Source organism: Eumetopias jubatus, unplaced genomic scaffold (genome assembly GCF_037043125.1).
Source record: "Eumetopias jubatus isolate StellerSeaLion01/CBP00866 unplaced genomic scaffold, mEumJub1_p1.0 scaffold_16, whole genome shotgun sequence".
In the NCBI taxonomy this organism is placed as follows: Eukaryota; Metazoa; Chordata; class Mammalia; order Carnivora; family Otariidae; genus Eumetopias; species Eumetopias jubatus.
Genome location: NW_028274822.1, coordinates 22,298,599 through 22,322,743, shown reverse-complemented (window position 1 = coordinate 22,322,743; position 24,145 = coordinate 22,298,599). Strand labels below are relative to the sequence as shown.

General features: G+C 37.3%; 1 protein-coding gene across 1 annotated transcript in view; it reads left to right on the top strand.

Moving 5' to 3' along the window:
• DCC (DCC netrin 1 receptor) overlaps positions 1 to 24,145 on the top strand; it is a 750,254-nt gene that overhangs the window by 26,157 nt on the left and 699,952 nt on the right. The gene's annotated exons all lie outside the window — the stretch shown is intronic.

Here is a 24,145-nt window from a genome sequence, read left to right as displayed (position 1 = left end):
CTTCCTTCCTTCCTTCCTTCCTTCCTTCCTTCCTTCCTTCCTTCCTTCCTTCCTTCCTTCCTTCCTTCCTTCCTTTCTTCCTTTCTTCCTTTCTTCCTTTCTTCCTTTTTCTTCCTTCCTTCCTTTCTTCCTTTCTTCCTTTCTTCCTTTCCTTTCTTTCTTTCCTTTCTTTCCTTTCTTCATTTTGGTCTTTAAAATTCTATTTTAAAGTCTGTTTAATCATAGATGTTATTTATATCTTTCTATAGATTTATTCCTAGTACATCATGTTTATTACTGCTTATACTTTAAATAGTATTTTAAATTTTATTTTTTATCTTTTTTTTGTTCTTGTTTTTTTGTTTGTTTTTACATAGGATTTGGTAGATTGATAAGGTAGGTAGATAAGGTAGGCAGGTAGATAAAGAAACCAAAAACCTGGCTCAGTTGATTTTCATTTTACTTGCTCAGCCTGACATTCTTTTGGACTTTACTGTTTGAAAGTTAATAAAATTCATGGTCATCTTGTTAAAAAAATATTAAAGCAGGTTGTTTGTTAGACAATATCTTTCAAAATATATAGCCTACAGAGAGAAATACAAGGGAAATAAGACCTAGGTGACAGAAACGTTGGGATCCACCAAACTGTGCTATCTGTTCTGGGTGAATGCAAGTCACTGTAGAGAATTGAATTTCATAGTCAGTATTTATTGAATACCTGTATCGTAATAACCACAAGCTTCCTTTCAAGGAGCTCACATTGTAGCAGGAGGGATGGAGGAATGTCATGGAAAGATACTCATTTTTTACAAAATCTTCATCAATTTGAGACTGCTGTTGTGCCCACCTATTTATATGTGAAAAGAGTAAAGAAAACCTACATTACTTTGTTCTTTAAAGAGTTGGATAGTTGAAGAGATGACTTTTTTTCATTACTGATTGAATACACAAAGAAAAACTTCAGCACTAAGAAACAATGTGTGTTTTTTTAAGAAAATAATTTCTGAATGATGAAAAGGATCATTTCCCATAAAGACAGGCAAGGTAAAATACAATTGAGTAGAAGTCGGGAGGTAAAAGACCTCTTCAGTTAATGCATTTCCAGAACTAAGCACAAAGGTGCTTCCTAAACAAAAGGACCTTTATAAATGAGGGTGCACTTTAGAGAGAATCTTTTCAAAGGACTCCTATTTAGTTCAACAGTCTCCTTCAAATGCACTGCATTTTAAAGGCTTAGAAAGTGATGAGACTCTCTCTAGAAACCCGTGTTTAGTTAGTTTTATTGTGAAAGCTTTGGTAACACAGGTTGGTTTGTAGCATCCTGCTTTGAAAGAGTCTCATTCTGAGAAAGGCACTTATGGTATTTAGAAGTCAGAAGAGGAGGGGGGCCTGGGTGGCCCATTCAGTTAAGCATCTGCCTTTGGCTTGGTGTCGTGATCCTGGGGTCCTTGGATTGACTGCATTGGGCTCCCTGCTCAGCGGGAAGTCTGCTTCTCCCTCTGCCCTCCCCCTGGCTTGTGCTCTCTCTCACTCTTTCTCTTTCTCAGATAAATAAATAAATAAAATCTTAAAAAAAGAGAAAAATCAGGAGAGGAAATTTGAGTTTTTATATCTTGTTCCCCCAGCTTGGTCTCCTATGTTTCTCATATCAGCCCTTCCCCAAGACAGCTTCTGATGCTGGACACTCTAGTGTCCCACATCTATTCTTAAGCCCTTTGCTTCATTCCTACTTCTGGAACTGCTCCCTCACCCTTGTTTACCTTATGCACTTTAATTCAATCCCAAATACACAGAAGGCTGGATTGTTGGCCTTCCTCCAAGTGTATTCCCTGCTGTAGCTTCCTGGCTTGCTGACCTCTAGATCTGACCTCTCATGAATGTGACTTCCTAGACCTAGCTCTCTCCTTCGTGGCTATTAGATCCCCCCTTGCTCCCTTCTAAGTTATTCCCAAGAGGAACATTTGCAAAGTTTTGATTTTATCTCCAATACTCTATTAAAAGAGAAGTAAATTTCAGAAAGTTTACGGGAATTTATTCACCATTATACTCCTCCTATAAACATTTTAATTTTAAAACCTGACACTCCACCTAGAAGAATGAGGTAACAGATTTGCCCAGGAAGGTAAATCATCACTATTTTATTATATTACATAACACTGGTGAAAGGCTTAAATGTCTCTGGACAGATGGTACCCTGTGAGATTCAGGGAAGCTGAAAACAAGAGACCATACTGATTCCCAGTGTGCAGATGTTTCTAAAAATATGTTGCACATCACGATGAAAAACAGACCTATACTACAGATGCTTTCAGAGAATAAGCATAGCGTTAAACTCTATTTTCCATTTAAGTGAAGAATGAAAATCATGCAGGAAATTCAATTTATATAGGCTGTCATTTTGAATGAGTTGGGCATCCCTACTTGTTCCTTTGGAAAGAACTGCTCTAGAAAGTGGTTTTAACATCTATTTAAACTCTGTGAGTGCCATAAGCATATGTTTATCCAGAACCCAAAATAACTTATTTTCACTCTTCGTCTGTTTTTATAACACAAAGAAAATCAAAGTACATAAAAATGCTGTTACTTCTCACAGGGCAGCCTACTTTTAGTCTCAGTATCCTCAGGCATGTGTGATGAAGATTAACATTAATAATGTCGCTTGGGGCCTGAGAAGATCCTATAATTCTTTCCAAATCCTTCCAAAAATTAAGTTGTATGCATTATAATGTTGAGTGCATTTTATTGTATTTTCTGTAAAAGGCAATGTCGTGTTCCAAAAGATGTTCTTGATACAAACCTTGCCTCTGGGCATTTGGTAAACAGTCACTTAACCAGAGTCTTCATGCCCAACCCCTCCAAAAAATAGGACTTAAGTAAAATTCTTTAAATGTTCTATTTCGCTCTGCCTTATAGAGCAATATAGGTTTTTGTTTGTTTGTTTGTTTTTGCCTTTTTTTTTTTTTTTTAAGTGACTTAGTATCAGGCTATGGCAGAGATTTGGCAAATGTCTCTATCCTGGCTAGAGGAAGTGGCAGACTAGGCTGGTTCAGAGAGACCTCAGAGACACTTTCTAAGTACAGTGAAAGTTCTGTCCTTTGTTGAAACTCTAAAATACCTTCTGAGTTGGGAAGAAGCTCTTCTTATTGGTCAGGGATTTGTGTGCCTGTATGTCCTTGAGCTTTTTTATAATGGGGGAAGAAATGAAGGGGTTGAGTAAGGAGGGGAAAGAGATGAAGAAAATGAGGAGGAAGTGAGCAGAAAAGACCAAAATTAAAATCAAAGACCCTTGGGGCACCTGGGTGGCTCAGTTGGTTAAGCGCCTGATGCTTGATTTTGGCTCAGGTCATGATCTCAGGGTTGTGAGATCGAGCCCCACATTGGGTTCCCCACTCAGTGGCTCAGTGGGGAGTTGGTTTGAGATTTTCTCGCTTCCTCTTTTGCTGCCCCTCCCTCTCCTCTCAAAATAAATAAATAAATCCTTAAAGTCAAAAACAAAGTTTTCTTTTTTTTCCCTTTTTAAAAAATGCTAAAATAAAAAGGAACCGCTATTAGAAACTCACATAAAATGTTTTTGTGTTGTGAAGCTAAATATGTACTTATTTCTTTCTTTTTTTTTTAAGATTTTATTTTTAAGTAATTTCTCTACCTAACATGGAGCTTGACCTTACAACCCTGAGATCAAGAGTCACATGCTCTACTCACTGAGCCAGCCAGGCGCCCCAATACATACGTATTTCTAAAGCTCTTGAAATTAGAAGCCAGCGAGCTACTCCATGACTGCTTGGTACTTTAATTAATTTGTAAACATTGAGCAAGGCACAGGTTCTCATTCTTCCTATGATCTATGTAGTAAATTGGGAAAAATCAGAATTTGAACCCAGATTAGTGTCATGTCAAAGCATATGCTTATTTATAACCATAGTAGTTTATAATCCAGTGATTTCAGCAATTTTATCCAATACTTAAAGTTAACTCCACTTTCAGAATATTCCTATGTGAACCAACTCGTACCCACTGGTCAACATGTGAGAAACTATTTTAAATGCTCTGGTGTCCAGGTGTGAGGATTGTAGCATCATATTCATTTCTTGATAGTGGAAAGAAAAAACCTCCAACTTACCGATGCAGCTCAATTCCTGGTACTTTGTTTTATCTCTCTTAGTAACTAGTGATATGGCAAATAATGCCTATTACCATAACTGAATCAATTATAGAGTCAATGGCTAGCATGGCTAATTACAAGGTTAGACTTGTTGTAAAGTGTGGAGATTTTCAATTCTGATTGTTCCTCAGATAAATAATTTTCTTTTTTCACTTGACTGGGGACTCTTTGAGGGCAGGGGTAGTGTTCTTTACTTGGAATCATTAATGGCTATCAAAGTTCTAAGACATGGTAAATGTTAATAAACATTTGTTGAATTACTTTAAAAAATATCCCTGGATTATACTTCTATTATAATATATGCTAATACTAGTCATTTTCCTGTAGTGTTCAGTGAATTAATAAAGTTAGTGTTGCAGAGTTCCTGATGAGAAGAGGCATCCATGGGTCCTACTCAATATGTACCTTTAGCAAAATTTGTTGTGAAAGTCTAAGTGTTCCCTAGCTAATACTGTGATCCAAATGACTGAAGAATTAAATGCAATATGGCATGTGATGTTTTAAATGGGGCATGAAACAAAAAATGTATTCCAATATTTTGACTTTTTGTGCAGTCTTTAAGGCCAATGATGGGGTAAAATACAGTATTCTTTTTGTTTTCTTTTTTAATGAGAAATATTAGGAAAAGCTCTACAAAAAGACATTCCCAGTAATGTATGAGCAGCATCTTATATTTGAAATGTATCTTTTATTCCTTGACTCAAGGTATTGTTCCTAAAGTATATAAGTGAATATGAAAATATGTTAGGTACATAAATTTCTGTCCTTCTCATTTAAGAAATGTGTTGGTGGTATGATTAGATGCATATATAAGCAAGTTTGAAAAAACCTTTGTGTGATAGCATTTTCAATTGCAAACAGATGTTGCATAGTTCTACAGATCAGTGACTGCTCATAAATAGCAAAACATACATTTTATTAACATATCACATTGTATTCAGAAGTACATTTTGTTCTTGAGAGACTGCAAGCAGAGTAATGCACCAAAATTTTTTTGTTTTTGTGTTTTTGGTTTTTTCCCTAATGTATCAAATAGCTTTTGCTATATAGCAAACCATACCATCTCAGAGCTCAGTGGCTTGAGACAACTGTTTATTTAACTCATGATTCATTAGATTAGCCGGGTGGTTCTTCTGGTCTGGGCCAGCTGAGCTGGTCTCCCTTATGTACTTGTGGTCAGTTGGTGTATTGGTGAGGGTGGCTTGTTTTCCTTTGACTGGAAAGACAGGGCCTTCTCTCCAGGTGGTCTTATCCTTGAGCAGGATAGCTTGGGGTGGTCCACATGAAGGAGCCATGGACATCACAGGGTTCCAAGAGTTGAGAGTCCAAGAGTACAAGGTCTGTGGTCTCTCGTGCCCGAGGCTGGAACTCACAGTGCAGCTTTTGCTACATCCTGTTGGTCAAAACCTGTCACGAAATGAGCTGAGATTCCAGAAATAGAGAAATATACCCCTTTTGATGGGGAGGGAGAGGTACTGTGACCAGTTTGACAATTTACTACAGTTAATATTGCAGTGCTCACACCAGCTTCCTCAAGAAGTCCGTGTCTTTTAATGATAACCATAACCACAGCAATAACAGCTAACACCTATGGGGGACTCCCTGTGCACCAGACACGGTGATCAGTGCTTTCCATGGATTAACTCCATCGATTTCACAGTAACAGTATAAAGTGGATGTTACTTTTTCCGATTTCATGGATAAGGAAACTTTGTTGCAGAGGGGTTAACTATTTTACAAGGTGTAATAGTCCTCCCAAACAGATTTCTCTGGCCAAATAAATTTGGGAAATGTAAAGTTAAACAATAAACAAGGGTCTCTCGGTCTCTTCATCCATCCATCCATCCTATGAGACTTCTCAAAGTTTTGAATATAATAATGTGCATTGTGAATCTTACAGGGGGAAAGTTATAAGCCACATTTTCCAAATGTGGAATTTAGGAACCCTTCTTTTTGTGGAGTATCTATTAACATCTTACAAGACAGTGGCATCCTGTGGAATCCACTTTGGAAAATTATGTAATACTGTACTTAGGGTTCAGACGGGGAGCCAAATCACCCTGAATTTGTAGCCAATGTAGCTCTGTTATTGAGAATATAAAGATGTATGCAAAGTACTTTATTTTTTCCCCTCAGTTTGCTTGTTGGTATAAAAACCATAGACCCTATAGACATAGAAAAATTAAGCCAGTTGTACCTCTGAATCACTTCAAGTTTTTTGATCCAAGTTTATTTGCTTTTTGGTGTTCTATTCCCTTCTCCTTCCCCTTCCACTTCTACTTCTCCTCCTCCTTCTTTTAAACCACCCCCTCTTGGTTTTGTATCGACAGCCCCTTGAGCAGTAACACGGTGTTAACTGTGCTGACAGTTGGCAAATAGTACTATAGCATGGCACTGAGCTACTGAGGGAAAATTATACCTGTGTCAAATTGCTTCTGAATCATTTGCTTCAAAATAGTCAAATTAGAACGACCTACCCCCCACCCCCCACCCCCTACTCCCACAGCCACACAGATGAGGCAGTAGCTTGGGGAAAGTTATCTCTAATCCTTTAGTGGTTAGTATTTACTATTTAACATCACTTTTGCCAGAGTAACAGCCTTGAGGAGGGGGAATCTGGAATCAAGATTAGGCTATATATGGGAATTTAAATATCCAGGTAGAGGAAGTAAGATCTTAGCATGCAAAGCTCCATTCAAACAAACAAACAAACAAAAACAGTGTGCCTCTGTGTGTGTGTGTGTGTGTGTGTGTGTGTGTGTGTGTGTAATTTGCCTTAGAGACACAGCATACTTATTCAACTCATGTGCTCATTGGGAGTTTATAAAAGAATTAGTAATGACCTCAGTCAACTAAGTAAATGTCAGTATTTTACTGAATCCTCAGAACAATGCAATGGAATAGGTACTTTTATCCTCATTTTTACAGATGAGGATTAGGAGATTGGAAAGGTAATATAAATTAGTCCTGGTCACACAGGGATGGAGGGGAAGATGGGATTTGCACCCAAGTCTGTTTAACTAAAGAACCTGGAATTTAAGGAGTGTGTAGGATAATAAAGAGCTATACAGTGTGTTTATTATGCAGTGCTGAACTCCCTAAGTGTATACGAGGGTGGAGTGGGCTAAGTCCCAGGTTGGCATGGGCTGAGCTGTGGTCTTAGGTGACCCTTCTTATTTTTGCACGTGTTTGCATGCTCTGCTTTCCTGGGCAAGAATCCCTTTGGCAAGAGGGATTGCATGTGGGTGAATGACGGAGGTTCATTGCTGAGAGAAATATAAAGGCTCCTTGAACTTGAACCTATCCTGATCCAATAATCCAGAGATTAACAACAACGACAACAACAAAACAAACAAAAAACACATAATTATAAGATGGGGCATATGACCAGAAGGAACTCCTACAAAACTCAGAAAGCTGGGACATCTGTTGGGAGACCACCCCAGCTAAGCCTCACCCTAAGAGAAAAGCTTAAACCTCTTAATTCAGAGGAGTGCTCGCTTTGGCAGCACATACACTATATTAATTCAGAGGAAAATGATCTCTCTGTACTTCAGCCTGGAGGTGAAGTGGAGTTGGAAATTCAGCGGATTTTGAATAAAATTTGATCAGCAGCCACAGCTGGGGGTAGTCAAGGGCAGCTGGAGGTGTGGGGGCAGCCGAGTCAGGTTCTGGGACTCCCGGGAGTGATTGGGAAGTGACCCAATGCACATGCAAGGCACCTGGATCGCTATATAAGAAATGGGGGCTACTCACATATGAGCAACCACAATAGTGCCCATGGGCTGGGTAGGTCACATTGTTGGTAAACACTGATACGTACACACATATATGCATCTGTATCACTTCTCTTTTATGTCACCACTATACCCAACACTGATTATTATTATTTTTAAATTTCCATCTGTCCTGTTTGGGTTCAGAGACCTATATCTATCTCCTCATCTCACTGTTTCTATTTAACATATTACTGGCATTCAGTACAGGTTCACTAAATGAATGTCTGAATGAATAGATCTATGTATATTTATATATATTTATGCACTCAGTTGGCAAGAGATGTATATGAGGCCAATTTCTAAGCAGTCACCTAAAAAAATTAGAATTTAAAGACAGTTAATAGTTTTCTTCACAGACTCAGGTAAGCCCCTAATAGCTCAAGGATAGAGAATTCTGTTTCTCAAGATGGTAGAGTCATAGTCAGAGTATTATCTAGGGCCAACACCTTTCCACTCCACATAAATTAGCTTTTCTTAGAGATGTGGGGGGAAATATTCCTTTTGGTTATTCCAGGGGACAAAGATAAATCCAAGACCCTGATGAGCCAATGAACCTAATAGAAGTGCTAGGTTTGTTTCCCAGAGAGTTAATTCATTCAGAACTGATGTCCTTCCCAAACACCATAATACATGCATTCTCCTAAATTATTCCCTGTTTCCAAAATAATCATCTTTCACACATAGTTTCAGAACTTAATACTATATACTAATATCTCTGTTCTGTTTTTTAAGCATTGGAGAAATGAGCAAAAACACATTTGTTCACTTACATTTATTCTACATTTCTATAAACAATTGTGTTTTTATTTTTTATAAAACAGTCTTAAAGTCTTAGATCATCAATTAGGAGAACACCTGAGTGTCACCAAGTTAAAGGTCGGTAAGTGCTATTATAACCTTTCTCTGGAAGATCATCGTGGTTCTTCCAGAAGTACAGACAAGAAACCACAGTGATTGTCTCTGGACAGACCAACTCATCAGGAATCAGGTCTACAAAGCAGCACACATTGGGAGATAGGCACTAAACCTTTATTAAAACCATGAATAATGATAACATTGAAATATAGTTGAATATATTTTATAGTTATACATATTTGTTATGGTTTTATATATTTTGAATAGTTGAATATATTTTAAAGCTAATGAAAGTTGGGATAGCTTATAGTTGAATATATTTTGAAGATAATGAAAGTAGGGATAGCCCCTGCTTATCTTCCCACATTATAGAAGAGATTAAGCGATAGGAGAGACAACAAAAGAACATGCGGATGCCTCTTACTCTCCATTTTGCCAGTACCTGGGGTTTATAGAACAGATCTATAAATCTCCATGGAAATGACTTGAGTACCCCAAATCTATTTTCTAAACCAAGTTTTCCCAGGTGGAGGGCAGGGGTAGGGAGAGGAGAGAATTTCAAGATTTAAGCTTGGGATGGGAATTAACACAGCTCCTGAGCTCCCCAACAACTCAGCCATTCCTCTTTGGTGTTTTCATTCTTGATTTTGAAGGACCCTGGTGAAGACTGTACTACCATATTTCACAACCCCAGTGGCATAATTCATATGTGAGACTAGTGAATGATATATAGGCGTATCCTGCATAGCCCTACATGGCAACCTTGGTTGCAGAGGAGAGGCGAGCTCTTGTCACCCCCCAACACTTCCAAAATGCAATGATTTAACATTACCTTTCTTCACATCCCACCATGTGTTATTCACATGTCACCAGAGCATGTTAAATACTCTGTATTCTTTATCTCTTTTAGTGTATACCACTTGGAAATTAGTACCTATTATCTTTGTTTCATGTGAAGAAACTGAGGTTTAGAGGGGTGTGTAACTTGACCAAGGTCACTTGTAAGTGTGATGGATGGGCCATGACTTAAATCCAGGCCATCTGCACCCAGATCTATGTTCTTCATTGAACAAAACTCTCCCATTTACAAAATACTTTTGTTTAAATTAACTCATCTAATCCTTACAACAACTCAGCTGGATGGATCAGAAGGATCAGAGACTGACAGACAAGAACGATGAGAATCAGAAGTTTGGTTATTTCCTTCAGGGTCATATAGCTATAAATTCTTTAGCTCAAACCTGAAATTTTTTAAGTCTTTTTTTTTAATTAGTTGCTATATTTCTTTCTTAATGGCAAGAGATGCAATACACAAACTTTATATTTCTTTCAGCATAGGATTTTTCAAATCTAGCCTTTGCTACTAAACCAATGTGAACTTTAAGCAAATTACTTCACCTCTCTGAGTCTCTGTTCTTTTTTTTATTTCTAAAATAAGTATAACAATACAGGTATGATTTACATTAAAATATCAGCAAACGGTCTAGCCAAGTGCTTCTCATATTTTAGGTACTCATTGTGTGAACTCTTGCTTTCCTTTATGCATCCTTTTAACTCAAATGGGGTGGTTTCAGGACAAATAAAAATGTAACTTATACAAGCAAGTGAAAGATGTATTAATAGCTGACACCAAAATTTATCTTAGAAAGGGAACTTTATTTGTCAAAATATCTTAGTAAGCATTTGTGGAAGGTGTGACTCTGAGGGGATAGATATCAGAAGCCCAGCTATCACAAGGTTAGATTTTTCTGGATAAGAAAATTATAGAAATTTATGTTTTGTGCCCAAAATGGGAGGACATCAGAGAAAGATGGAGAAGGTGGGAAGGAGAGGGAAGAACTAGAGAGATGGGGTGAAGTAAGGATACATAAGCTGAGCAGCCAGGGATATTCTCCCACAGAAGGTTCTACAAGAACATTTTTAAAATGGGAAGTCTATTGTTCAATTTAAAATCCTTTTCATTAATTGGATTTAGATTCTACCAAAAAAAAAAATCAAATTTCAGTAAAGCCTACCACACTTGTGACTATGTTTTATGTCCCATCTGGTTTAGAACAGAAATGCATGGTTGAAAATAGAAGAGACCCTAATTATTATGAAAGTCAACGTGGTATTCTCAGAAATCTGGGACCCTTGAGGACCCAAAACAGTTTTGGGGTAATCTCAAGAGACAGGCAGTCCCAGGGGACATGGGGGCTACCCAATTAATTGAAAGTCCATTTAAAGTCAGTGGACCAAAACACGGTTCCAATTTCAGCATGATTTAGATGCATTTGGAAAGGACAAACTGAAGACATTAAGAAACAGTTATTAATCAGTTTTTGGCATATTTGAATCATACCCTCAACTGTTGACTTTGACATAGAAGGAAGTGATGAAAAATTCATTTCTGAATCTCCTTTATTTTTTCAATAGACTATTTTTTACAGCGGTTTTAAATGTACTGCACAGTTGAGTCCCCAATCCTCACCCCAACTCCTGCCAACCTCCTACCATCCATATCCCCCATCAGAGTGGTACTTTTGTAGGGTACAACCTATATTGGCACACCATTATCACTCAAAGTCCATAGTTTACGTTAGATTTCACTCTGGGCGAATCTCCTTTATTTTCAAATTACAAACTTCTTTCACATCACTCGGTCCACTGAGACATGGTGAGATGTCTCAGCACGTCTGGCTAGGCTGTCCATGACCAAGTATAAAACGTAGCCATTTCCCAGACAGGTGACCTGACTTGGCTGTGATCTTAATACATTCATTCATATTACACATCTTGTCAAAGAGAAAGCCATATATATAAATACAAACATATGTACTTGATTGTTTTTAAAAATGACAGCAATATCCAAAGCACAGCTATTAGTTTAGTAACAGGTCAGAGAAAGAAGATGCTGGAGGCTTTACAGGAAGGAGAAACATTATTACAACTTTGTCCTCAGGATCTGGCTTTTCATTAAATATCGGCCTGAAATAAATCAATTCCATCATATTCTTTTTTGCCCCTGGACTTGTTTTTACAAGATCCATAATAATCTTGTAACATGTGGTATTTTTACTGACTCTACTGCAAACAGGTGTTTATCCTCCTTGCAAAATGCTGTCTTAACATAGGTGCAGATTTAGGAGGTTAACCTGATTTTGTGTTTTCCTTTTACGAGTGAGGAATATCCAGTTACACACCTCCTTTCTCAGACTTCCCAGGGAATGTATGGGAAGTATTTCATTCACTGGTTGTTTGGTCCAGGACAATCCCAGTCCCCTTTCATGTGTTAATTCTGACTGATGCCACATTAAATGTCTCAGGGGCCTGGGCTCTGCAGTTGCTATGACCACTAATGCTTTGTGTGGCTAAAACCCACACTTAACTTCAGTTCTGATGCTGTCATTTCACAGTTATTCCATAGCAAGCTTTCCTTTATGTATGGGATTTCAGAAGCTTAGATGCCTGAATGAGAACTGGTAGAAACACACGCGTTGGGTTTTAGGCACTATTCACTGGAATATGTTGCTGTGTCTGAAAGGTTTTATTCTGGATTTTTTAATCAGAATATTAGTGTGATGTTGATTTTATCTCTTCATGTTGGACTTTTACCAAATATTGCCATTTGATGTTTACCTAAACTGTTAGGGAGTTTCATAGGTAACATTCTAGTGGACAGTCTAGAATTCCGACAGTGACTGATGCAATTAAGAAGACTTGTTCTGTTTGCACCTCTCCCCCAAATGTTTCAGAAGCCTAGATTGAGCTGTAACATTTGTAAAGAAGAACAAAATGCAAAGTAGAAAATAATTTCAATAAATATATCATTATTAAATACAAAATAGAAAATGATTTCATATCATATTAAAAATAATGATATTTCATATTATTATTTTAATAAGGAAAAATAAACCAGCATGGTCAGAGAAAGCCATAGAGGAAAGCTCCTTATTTTGGAAGGGACAAGGAAGAACACTATGCCCAAATCCATAAATCAAAGTAGTATGACCAAGGGAGTATCTACTACCACCTGCTGGTGGCAGGAAAGAGGCGGCTTTGTTGTATGGAGGCCTTGCTTTACCGGTACTGTGAAAGCTCAGCTGGATGACCCAGCTGGTTAAGTGAGGGTGCACTTAAATGTGCCCCTGTTGTTTTTACTTACCTCTCCTTTCTTTTGATTGGGAGTTTCCTCTTTTCTTTGTTTCCTTTAATTTTCTAAATGTTTTTCTAGCTGGTCTGGACCCCTGAGAGTTTAGAGCTTCTCAGTTGACTCATTAACCAATGAGAGTATTTCTTTGAGCTGTAGGTTTGACATGATAATCTTGAGTAAAACTGTATCCACTTCTTTCAACTCTAGGTTTGTGTCTACAAAAGCTTATGCCTATGCTGTCCTCATTTCTAGTAGATCAATAATTGTATTTCTGTTGGCATTATTGACCAATTACCTCATACCCCACTGGTTCAGGTACAGCGAGATCCAGAAAGAGCTGCCAAAAAAGAGGTAGAAGTTTGAGGGAGTTTTTGAAACATTCAAAGTTTGGCATTTAAGTACAAACAATTATTAATAATAAAATGATTATGATTACAGCTGCCATTTTTGAAAATGTTGCCAAGGAAAGACCCTAAAATACAGTTACCCAAAATGAATCAGAGCTTCTACATGTTATCATTATTTTATTAAAAAAGGCTTTTTAACAACCAAAAAAGTAAAAGGAATAGATTCTCAAAAAAAGGATATTCACTTAAATTAAAATGAAACAAATTTGATATATTTAGTTTCCAAAAATTACCAATTTTTAAAAATTTTCTTCAGTCACTAGGCGTTAGTGAAACTTCACCATGGACTCAGTTCTGAAGACAAAAGGAGGATAACAGAAGGTGTGGGATGTAGGTAAAAAGTTCTAAAGTAGAAAGTGGATCACAAACAGCTAGCAGATGGGAAATGGCTTGTGTGAACGGGTGCTGAGTCTGGTGGATGGTACCCCAAGAGGTATGTTGATTCAGCATCTGAACTGGAAGGTAGATGAGTGACTATAAAGAACAAAGAGCAGGGGGCTCAAATCCCAAGGGGCAGTGCAGTGGTCCCTACAGAGAAGGCAACATACAAGTAATTGATCAGTTAAAAAATGTGAAAAGTCATAGAGTTCAGAGTGTGGACTTCATTAAAAAAAAAAAAGACGTATGTTGCTAAAAAACACCACCAACAATAAAAAGCGTTGACCCCGTCCCCACAAAGGATTCACATATACAGATGAATGTGCAAACTGGCAGATTGTCATCATCTGTAGTTTTATGCAGGTTTTCTGAATAAAAATGATGACATGAATAATGTGACATAAGATTATTGCTACATGTTATCTATATTTACATAATAACTTTTTTCTTACCACTTTTGATTGATTGAATAGCTGATAAAAATGCCAGATCAGGTTTTATTGGTGATATCCATTAATATGTTGGGTTAGCCACATGGATGAGCTAATTAATTTTAAAGAAATCTATCCTGAAGTGATTTAAGAGAAAATGCCCATGCTCAACAGCATTGGTTTGGTTAAAAGGAATAAAATTGGGCAAGGAACTTTTCTTATAGAAATTAATGTTGGAAAATGAAATCACTTTATATTGGGGAGGTGCTGATAACTTACTAAAATCACTGAGGAAAACAAATGTTTTCATTTAGGTTGCAGATAAATTTATTTTCATATGTTAAATTGTGTAGCTATTGGAATTCTTTTTTGTATATTAGAAAAGTAAACAATTTTAGCACTGCCAGCACAATCACACTCTTATTAAGCATAAAAGAAAAAGAATCAATATGGTAAATTACAACAAGAGAACATGTTTCTTTATAGTTTTTCATTATTTTTATCTAGATCTGAATAGACAGATTTTCTTTTTAAAACATGCTTTTGCTTCAATCCTAGCTCTCGCACTTTTATGTAATTTACATCAATCACACTTTCAATTATCTTTATCTTATCAACAAAAGACATTTGGTGAATCTGAGGAAAGAAAAAAACTGAATGCCTACCAAAATTCCAAATTACTTTGAGCGTTCTTTTTTGAAATCTTAATTTATATTTTGTACTTTGAGAAATAAGCAAACCTGGAATTCTTTCAAACAGCAACTTTTAAGAATTTGCCACTAGTAAATTGGATTAGGACTTAGCACCAACAAGATCTATGAAAATGGTTTGAGAAGAAAAATAATCTGATTATCATAAGTAGAAGGCTTGTTGAGTTAGGAGAAAATCACTTAATATTTTAGAGGTTGACTGATAATGATTGAATTCAGTTTAGAGCATTTTTTTCTTTTCAATATGTAGGATTACAAAATGGAGTGTTTGTAACTCATCTCAAATACCCTTCCCAGTATTATTTTTATTATATATTTTATGTGTATTTCACTTAAATTTTTCAGAGGATATTTCTTTTCTTAGAAAATTAGTTTTCCTTCCTAATGATCAATGTGTATGCCACACACACACACACACACACACACACACACACGTCTATAAATTGAGGTTGACAAGTTAATTGTTATTTCAGGCAACAGGGAAGACAGGTACCTCTAGTACAACTAATAAGTCATTTTATTAATATTTGTCTTCAAGGAGAGGATAAGGAATATATCAGAAAGGCAGAAATTCACATATTGTACTCACCTAAGGTCTTAAATCCCAGAGAAGAGAGAAACTGGCAAGAAAGTATCATCCAAGTGCAGTTCTTTCATCTTAAAAAATAATGATTTAGTTGGATGGTCAAAACCTCAGTAGAACCCAAGATCATGTTTATTTTCAAAGCCTAAGGGCATACATTAAAAAAAAAAAAATCAGAGGTTTAAATAGTGCTTAAGAGTTTCCATTTAATTAAAGTGGATGCAGATAATCATGGTCTAGGTCTGAGCTGTCTTGGCCCTGCATACTTGCTGCTCTGGTGCTCGAAGGCAAAACTCCATTAAAATTCAACAGATCTTAACAACTGCTGAACACTCTTGGGCTGAGAGTTTGATAGTGTATCAGGTCTGGAACTTAAGCCTCTGGGTGAAGACAGGCCAGGATTCTGTGGATGTTAGCAGTGATCACTAGCAATCAGCCGGCCCAAAACTCTAGTCTCCTGAAATTACACAGCATGGAGGGTCTTCACTGAGCTGCTCCACTATTTTTTTTTTTTTTTTGTAGAGAACAAAAATATAGAACTTATGAGACCCCAGTGAAGACAGTACATGGGCTTAGGATGTGTATGTTTTAAAGGAAATAATGTAAGCTTTCCTTGGTTCTCTGTGATGAAGTTGAACTTAATGACCTCCAAAGATCTTGCCCTATAAATCATAATGATCCCAGGATAATCTTGTTTCTTAACCCTAATGTTTTCTAGTGCAACTAGGCACTGGTGTCTAATCTTGGTTGTTGTTGCCCTTCAGCAGAGATTGGCTTGTGTGGAGGAGGAAAAAACTTTCCTGAACCCTGTTAAGGTTCCTGGCTAGGTCTGAAAATTAATAAGGGCAGATTAACAGGAGAAAAGCAAAAAAATCCTATTGGATTTTTATATACATGAGAGCCCTCACCAGAGAATGAAGACCCAAAGAGTGTCCAGAACAGGAAGCTTTTTTAGCTATTGGACAGTATATTTGTGAAGAATTAATGAGACAAAGGTATTTGGGCTGGGAATAGTAAATGATGAAATAACTAAGAAGGTAAGGGTGAGTTTAACAAGTTTTGTACAGATTTCTGGTGATAAGAATTTCTCCTCTTCTCCTGGTACAGGGAACATACATTTCATATGAGGGTTTTATGACCTGTTTCAGGGAAAAAGGGAGAGAGACAAGAGTGATCTTCCTGCTTCTGCTGTTTCCTCAGATTCCTTCAGGTTAGAGTATTTAATATGCCAAGGTGCCCTGTTTTGGGATAGCATGTCCTGAACCCCCTCACTTGCTTAATTTTAAAGAATGTTTACTGCCACACAAGTATGAATGCTCATTCAAATCCCTGGAAGGAATTTGCTAGCATTGGTAGATGTTGTGGGTATGTTTACTGTTTCCTCAACAACGAAAATCATATAGTCTAGAAAAATCTTCATGAAAATATATCAGGAATGAATCTGTTCATTCACACTGAAATATAAAAGGTCTCTAGACAAGGAATTATGTTTGAAAGACAATAAATTAGAACATATTATCTGCAAATCTTTTATAAAGTGGCAGAGAGACAGACTTGTTTTTTAATAAAAGCACTTAGTGCCTATAAACACCTCTGTTATATAATTAAACAAAAAGTAGTATATTAATTAATGAGTTACTAAAGGTGACTGATCATTAGTATTAATACAGTTGCATTTAATTGCAACGAATAATACTATACCTACCATTTGTATATTTCAAAGCTGAGGAAACTGAGTTTTGAGGGTTTGGATAAAATTGAACTTCACAAGTTGAATATCTAGCAGACAGTGTTAATTATGTTCAGAGAAGATTTTTCTGGTGTCTATCATATAAAATCTGTAGTTTTCTGTGATCACAAAATCTAGGTACTATTGAATGTCTACTGCCAAACCTAAGTGGCATCGTGGAGATCCTATTTGAGTCCTGGAGCCAAAAAGATTTATAACAGAGCAAGAAGAAAGATTTAATATGGAGACGGGGTCAAAGATAAGAATTAAGTATTCAGTGTAGGTGATATAAAGAATCTTACTAATTCTATGGGGATGTTTATTGTATATTGAAGATATAACACTTTTTTAAAGACATAAATCATGCAATAGTTATTGAACCATTTCAAAAAGCAGGTCAACAACTGTTGTGAAAACATCAGTTGAAGTGTAAATCTGTTAAGGTACATGAGGGGCAAAAAGATGATGGTTAGCAGGGAAGAGGGAATGTGTGGTGTATAATGGCCATCCTCTGTGCATGATGGGTCCCATCTGGGCCGCCAGCTGTCAGGCACTAGGGATCAGATTGGATGCCACAGCATCACATGGCATGGATTAAGGCATATACTTTAATAGGGGTCAATAAAAGGAAAAGAAGGTGCAATGTGATGGTTAATTTTCTGTGTCAATTTAACTGGGCCACGGGTTGCCCAGCTCTTTGACCAAACATTATTCTGGGTACGTCTGTGAAAATGTTTCTTGGTGAGATTAACATTTGAATCAGTAGACTGAATAAAACAGATTTCCTTTACTAATGTGGGTGGTCCTCATTCAATCAATTGAAGATCTGAATAGATCATAAAAGGTTTGGAAAACTCTGCCTGCTTGACTGATTTAGCTGAGTCTTTAGTCTTTTCTGGTCTTTGGATTCAGACTATAATTTCTGCTCTTCTTGGGTCTGGAGGCTTTTTGATTACAACTACACATCAGCATCCCTGGGTCTCTGGCTTGCCAGCTGTGGGTCTTGATACTTCTCAGCCTCCATAATTACATGAGCCAATTTCTTAGAGAGAGAGAGAGAGTGGTATGTGTTCTGTTTCTGTGGATAACCCTAATATACACATGTTCTCTATTCCTTCATTTTCCTAAAAGTATGCTATAGTAAGGACATCATGGGTTTGTATTTCCATGCAGGAATCCTGCCTGCCACACCTGTCCTAGCCCCATGAGCCAAGTGTGAGGGCAGCCTTATCAGTGGAGGGACAAAGAAATCCCTTGGGTGCTGGCCAGTCTGGACTGGCTTAGGACTTGTATATAGAATTTTTCAGGTATGTTAGTAGCCCAGCTCCTGGAGACCTTGAGACCCATGGGAGGTTGCTAACTCCAGTTTGTGGGGAAGAAGCCACAGATAGGTGAGCTTGAGTACAGCCTGCCCTCTAAGATAAGGGGACCTCTGGTCCCAGTCACTTTATTTTCCATGTAACAGAGAGTGAGCATCAGGGTCCTTTGTGTGCTCTCTTGATCCTTGAGTCACACATTGCTGGATTAGACTTGTTGATCTTCACAGTAATGATATTGTGAAAATGCAGTCTTATTGGGGACTTGTTGGATATAAGAAGAAGTCAGGATAGAAAATAGTGAATAATAATAGGTAAAAACACATTCTTGAGTATCTGCTCCAGATTTCTAATACCATTCCTCTGAATTTTGGTTTATGGAAGATTGGTGTTGAAAAGTAGTTGGAAATATAAACTAATTAGAATTCAAAGGCTTTGGAATGCCAAGGAGACTTTCTTTAACTCAATATGATGGACAGTGGGAAATGCAGACTTTTCACAAGTAATAATATGAAAATTGGGTTATATTAGAAAGAGAAACTGTGCATGATTCTCTGGAGGAATGAGAACACAGGCAGAAGATTAGTTGGGAAGCTGTTACAGTAATCCATCAAGTGATTCAGGCCCTGGAATCAGGTAGTGACAGGGTTAATAAAAATGGAGGGATATTGCTGAGAGTTGCTTCAAAGGTTAGGTCAATAAAATGTGGTGACTCACTGGAAATGGATGACAAAGGAGAGGGCATAAAGATAACTTTAAGCTTTCAAAAGTAGGCCTCTAGAAAAAAATATGGTTTCAGTTAGGGATATCACATGGTGGTATCTGCTGTGGGACATAGAAGATGAGTGATTTTGTGGGAGAGTGGGAGAGTGACATCCAAATAAAACTAAATACAGGCCTAATGATTATAATGAAACTTGGGACTGGTTAGCACTTATTTGGCTAACACTGAGTGGAAATGAGGTAATTGCTATATGCTGAATTGTGTCCCCCTCTCCAAATCCATATGCTGAAGCCCTAATCTCCAATGTGACTGTATTTGGAGAAAGAGCCGGTGTGGTGATAATAGTTAAATGAGGTCAATAAGGGTGAGTCTCTAATCCAGTAATGCTAGTGCCCTTATAAGAACAGAAAGAGACACTAGAGTTCTGTCTCCCTCCACTATATGAAGACACAGTGAAAAGTCAGAAGTCTGCAAATCAGGAAGAGAGCTCTTACTAGACACTGAATCGTTTGGCACTTGACCTTACACTTTCAAGCCTCCAGAACTGTGAGAAAATAAATTTCTGCTTAGCCACTTAGTCTGTGGTATTTTGTTATGGCAGCCTAAACTAACTAATATAGTAATTTTCATGCTTAGGAAATAAAATAATTATGTTTTACTCTGCCTGATTAATTACTGTACTTAAGGTACAAAACAAGAGTGTAAGCATCAGAAAAGCAAAAGTAATAATAATCATTCATTATGAGATAATTATGCTATATCTCCAAGTAAATATGTGAAGACACATAATGTGAATATCTTGGAAGGACATTGACAACTTTGGTTGGATTTGCCTTTGACATTTTTTGCTTCAGAATTATACAGAGATAGAAATCTATCCAAAGGCCACCAGTGTTTACATGTTTATAACAAAGAAGCACTTTGTTAAGAGTGCTGATAGCAAAAAGAAGATAAACCCACCAATTAGTGAATAATAATAATAATAGAGACAGTTAAGTACATGCATTGTGCCAGGTATTTTCTGAGCACCTCATGTATATTCATTTAAATCATCTTTGTATAACCCTATTAGGCAAGTTCTATTGTTAAGCCCACTTTACAGAGGAGGAAAGTGAGACACAGTGAGTATCAGTAACCTGTTCACAATCACACAGCTGTAAAGGAAATGAGAAGTGAATGAGAAGAATGAGTAACCATTCATAGATCTCAAAAGCAGTCATTCTTGTGGAAGGAGAAATATTGCTAAATTTTTATGAGCTTTGGTTGAAAAGTTGTCCTGAACCAAAGGATCTTGGAGAAAAGAGGCATGGGACATAAACAGCCTAACCCTCTACTCAATGAAAACATTTCCTCTCCCAGCTGCTCTGACAGGTCATCCAGGCTCAGAGTGAATACTCCCAGCAAGAGTAGTTCTCTGCTTCCCAGAGAAGCCCTTTCCAAGGTGGCACCACACCCAATGTGCCAGAATTCCTCAGTATATTGAGCTCAGATCTCTCTCTGTAACTTCTGTACTTTTGGGTTTTTTTTTCCTGTTTTGTTTTTTTTTTTAAAGATTTTATTTATTTGACAGAGAGAGACACAGCGAGAGAAGGAACACAAGCAGAGGGAGTGGGAGAGGGAGAAGCAGGCTTCCTGCTGAGCAGGGAGCCCGATGCGGGGCTCCATCCCAGGACCCCGGGATCATGACCTGAGCCGAAGGCAGACGCCCAACGACTGAGCCACCCAGGCGCCCCATGTTTTTTTTCCTGTTTTATAGCTAACTTTTCTTGAACCCCCGTTGTGCTTCCTTCTGGCTAACCGAGCATTTTCCAGTGTTTTCTTGTTCAGTCTCACCAATGTGTTACCATTCCCACTTTACAGGTGGAGAATGTGAGGCTGAGAGTTTGACAAAACAAGGCATTGTATAACTCAAAGTGTATGGGTTAACCACACACAATAGGAACATCCAAGGACCACCGACTCCAGCAGCCCCTTCCTCCTAGTTGCACTTTCCTGAATTCTCTAGTTTAGCTGCACTAGTATTAGCTAATATTGCAGATGTTGTATCACACTGGACTTTTATCTCCCTGGGTCCAAATACTCTATTTTTATAATTATCACTTAAGATAACATTAATTTTTTACAAATAACTTTTTATATTGAAAAAGCCATGTCATGTTAGAATGCCAAAAGGAATAATAATATAAATTCTCTAGTATTCCTGATCATTTTTTTGTATTAACACATCTCTTGATGTATTTTTTAAAAGATTTTGTTTATTTATTTGAGAGAGAGAGTGAGGGAGAGAGAGGGAGAGCACAAGAGGGAAAGTGAGAGGGAGAAGCAGACTCCCTGCTGAGCAGGGAGCCCGATGAGGGGCTCCATCCTAGGATCCTGAGATCATGACCGGAGCTGAAGGCAGATTCTCAACTGACTGAGCCACCCAGGTGCCCCTGTTTTCTATAAATATTTACTTTTACATTGGTTGCATTTACACCACATTAATTTTTGTGTGTCCTCCTTCTCTTCCTTAGCATTGATAACATCAACATTTTATAGATACTCATAAACTGCGAACATGATTTTAATGACTGATATTCTGTTATTAGCCCTTTTCATTTTGTTAATCTTTTAATATCCATCTTCATAGAACAATACTAAATTTATTATAAATGATTTGGTGATTAGAATCTTTGTAAATATCTTGTGTTATTTTTTTTTCCCGCTATTTTAAGTTACTTTCTAAGGAAAATTTTCAGAAGTGAGATTTCTGGCTTGAAGAGTATTTGAGAACTAAATTTTTTAAGTATCTCTCGCCACACATGCACACACACACACACACGCACAGATATATTTATGTTTATTTTTTAATTTGGTTAAGTCTCTTGTCAAAGGACTTTTAATAATTTATTCTCCTGAATGCAATTTATGGAAGTGACTTTTTAAACCGCGTTCTTTCTAACAATTAACATTGCCATGTGGGTCTAGTTTGGGGTTTTGGAGGCTTTTTTTTTTTTTTTTTTGCTCTAGTTTTTTGTTTTGTTTTGTTTTAGCAATGTTTTTATATTGTAGAATTTGGATCTTGATTTTACGATCAGCTGTAACTGCTCATATTTTTAAGAGTCTGATTGTTTCCTTTCTATATCTATGTGTTATTTTTTAGAAAAATTTGGCTACCATGTATTGCTTCATCTTCCTCAAACATAACATGTAATTTAATTATTCTATACCTTGTTCAGATTATTTCAGCTGCCTGAAAACTCTGATATCCCTGAAAAAAAAAATCTTATTACTCAAAGCCCTTTTAAAAGAGCACTACCTCCATGAAGCCTCCTTTCTTACAGTCAGTTGTGGCTTTTTGTCTGCATTGTTTAAATCACCATTGCAGACTTCTTCATGTTGTATTCTAGCCACTTATATTTTTATCTAAACTAAAGGCTCCTTAAGGACTGGAGTCATAGATTCTCATGTTCCAAGTGTGAACACCTCAGCCCACACTAAGCCAAAATATTATGGCACATGGTATGCTTAATACATATATGGGTTGAATGAATGAATTAAATCTTTATGTTCTTGAAGCCCCACTGTTCAGAAATTCGTTCTGACCAGATGCTATCATGGAAATATGAACAGTGGCTCAATAGATCCTGATACAATGACCAAACCTTCCTGAATTGCTGTCATACCTAAATCTCACCTGGAATGTGATAGTGTCTTTATCCCAATATAGGGTTGCGTGGAGAATAGGGCACCTGGGAGAGGAAGAAGAGAATCAAGTTAAAGCCACTTTGTGAATTAGTTTGCATACCATGCTAAGTGGGTTGTTATGCTGTTGATGGTTTTCAAATGTCATGGGCAAGCATGAAATGCTGCATGTCATTGTTTCCAAACGGCAGTGATAATACTTTCCTGACCCAGTCCAATTTTATGCTCCTGAAGGAAGCAGGGTAATTAGAATTATTATTTATTCTAACATGTAGAAAATAAAATGTGTCCAGTAGACAGCATTTTGACACTAAGAGCAGGTGTAAAAGTGGTAAATTGTAAATGCCACTCATCACTTAATGTTGCTTATTGAGCTTTTGGATGTGGGTGCTGCTCTGAGTTGCTAAAAGATAAAAACACTGAATGAGACAAGGAACCTAAAATAAGTGGGAGAGAAAGATCACTGGGTCTGTGATCTACCCGGTATTTTATTTAGCTAGCTAGCATCTGAGGTTCTGTTGTTTACCATCTTAGGGGAGACTCTGTATTCCCACTTTTCGTGTCCTAACCACAGAACTGGCTGTCAGAACTTTCGGGGCACAGCATGCTGGGAAATGCATAACCCAGCTGACTCGAAGGGGTGAAATGGATGCCAAAGTCAATTGGTATGAGAAAGGCCTGTCACCTCCATAGCAGTGCCTGTTTTGAGACTACATACAAAAGGATGGGTGGGGATTTGAGACATTTTACTAATTATATCTAGGATTCACATTACTCAGTGCTTCATATTATTCTAAAATGTACCATGCAGAGAATTAGAGGCTCGTGACTTACCACTGCCATGTGAGGAGAGTAAGTGTTTAAGTGTGCATTCCAGTATGGAAGAGGAGACAAAGAGATAGGGAGATATAACTCCTGCCCCAGAGAAGTTTATACTCTTTATACAGAAATATCTTACAGATAAGTAGCCCTTAAGTGAATATAATACAATCAAGCACTTTGTTGTACAATTTAAAATCTATAGAAGAAGAGTCATTATAGTATCAAAATTGAAGCAAAGAAACCAAAAAAAGATCAGAATAGCAGTCATTCTTGTGGAAGGAGAAATATTGCTAAATTTTTATGAGCTTTGGTTGAAAAGTTGTCCTGAACCAAAGGATCTTGGAGAAAAGAGGCATGGGACATAAACAACCTAACCCTCTACTCAATGAAAACATTTCCTCTCCCAGCTGCTCTGACAGGTCATCCAGGCTCAGAGTGAATACTCCCAGCAAGA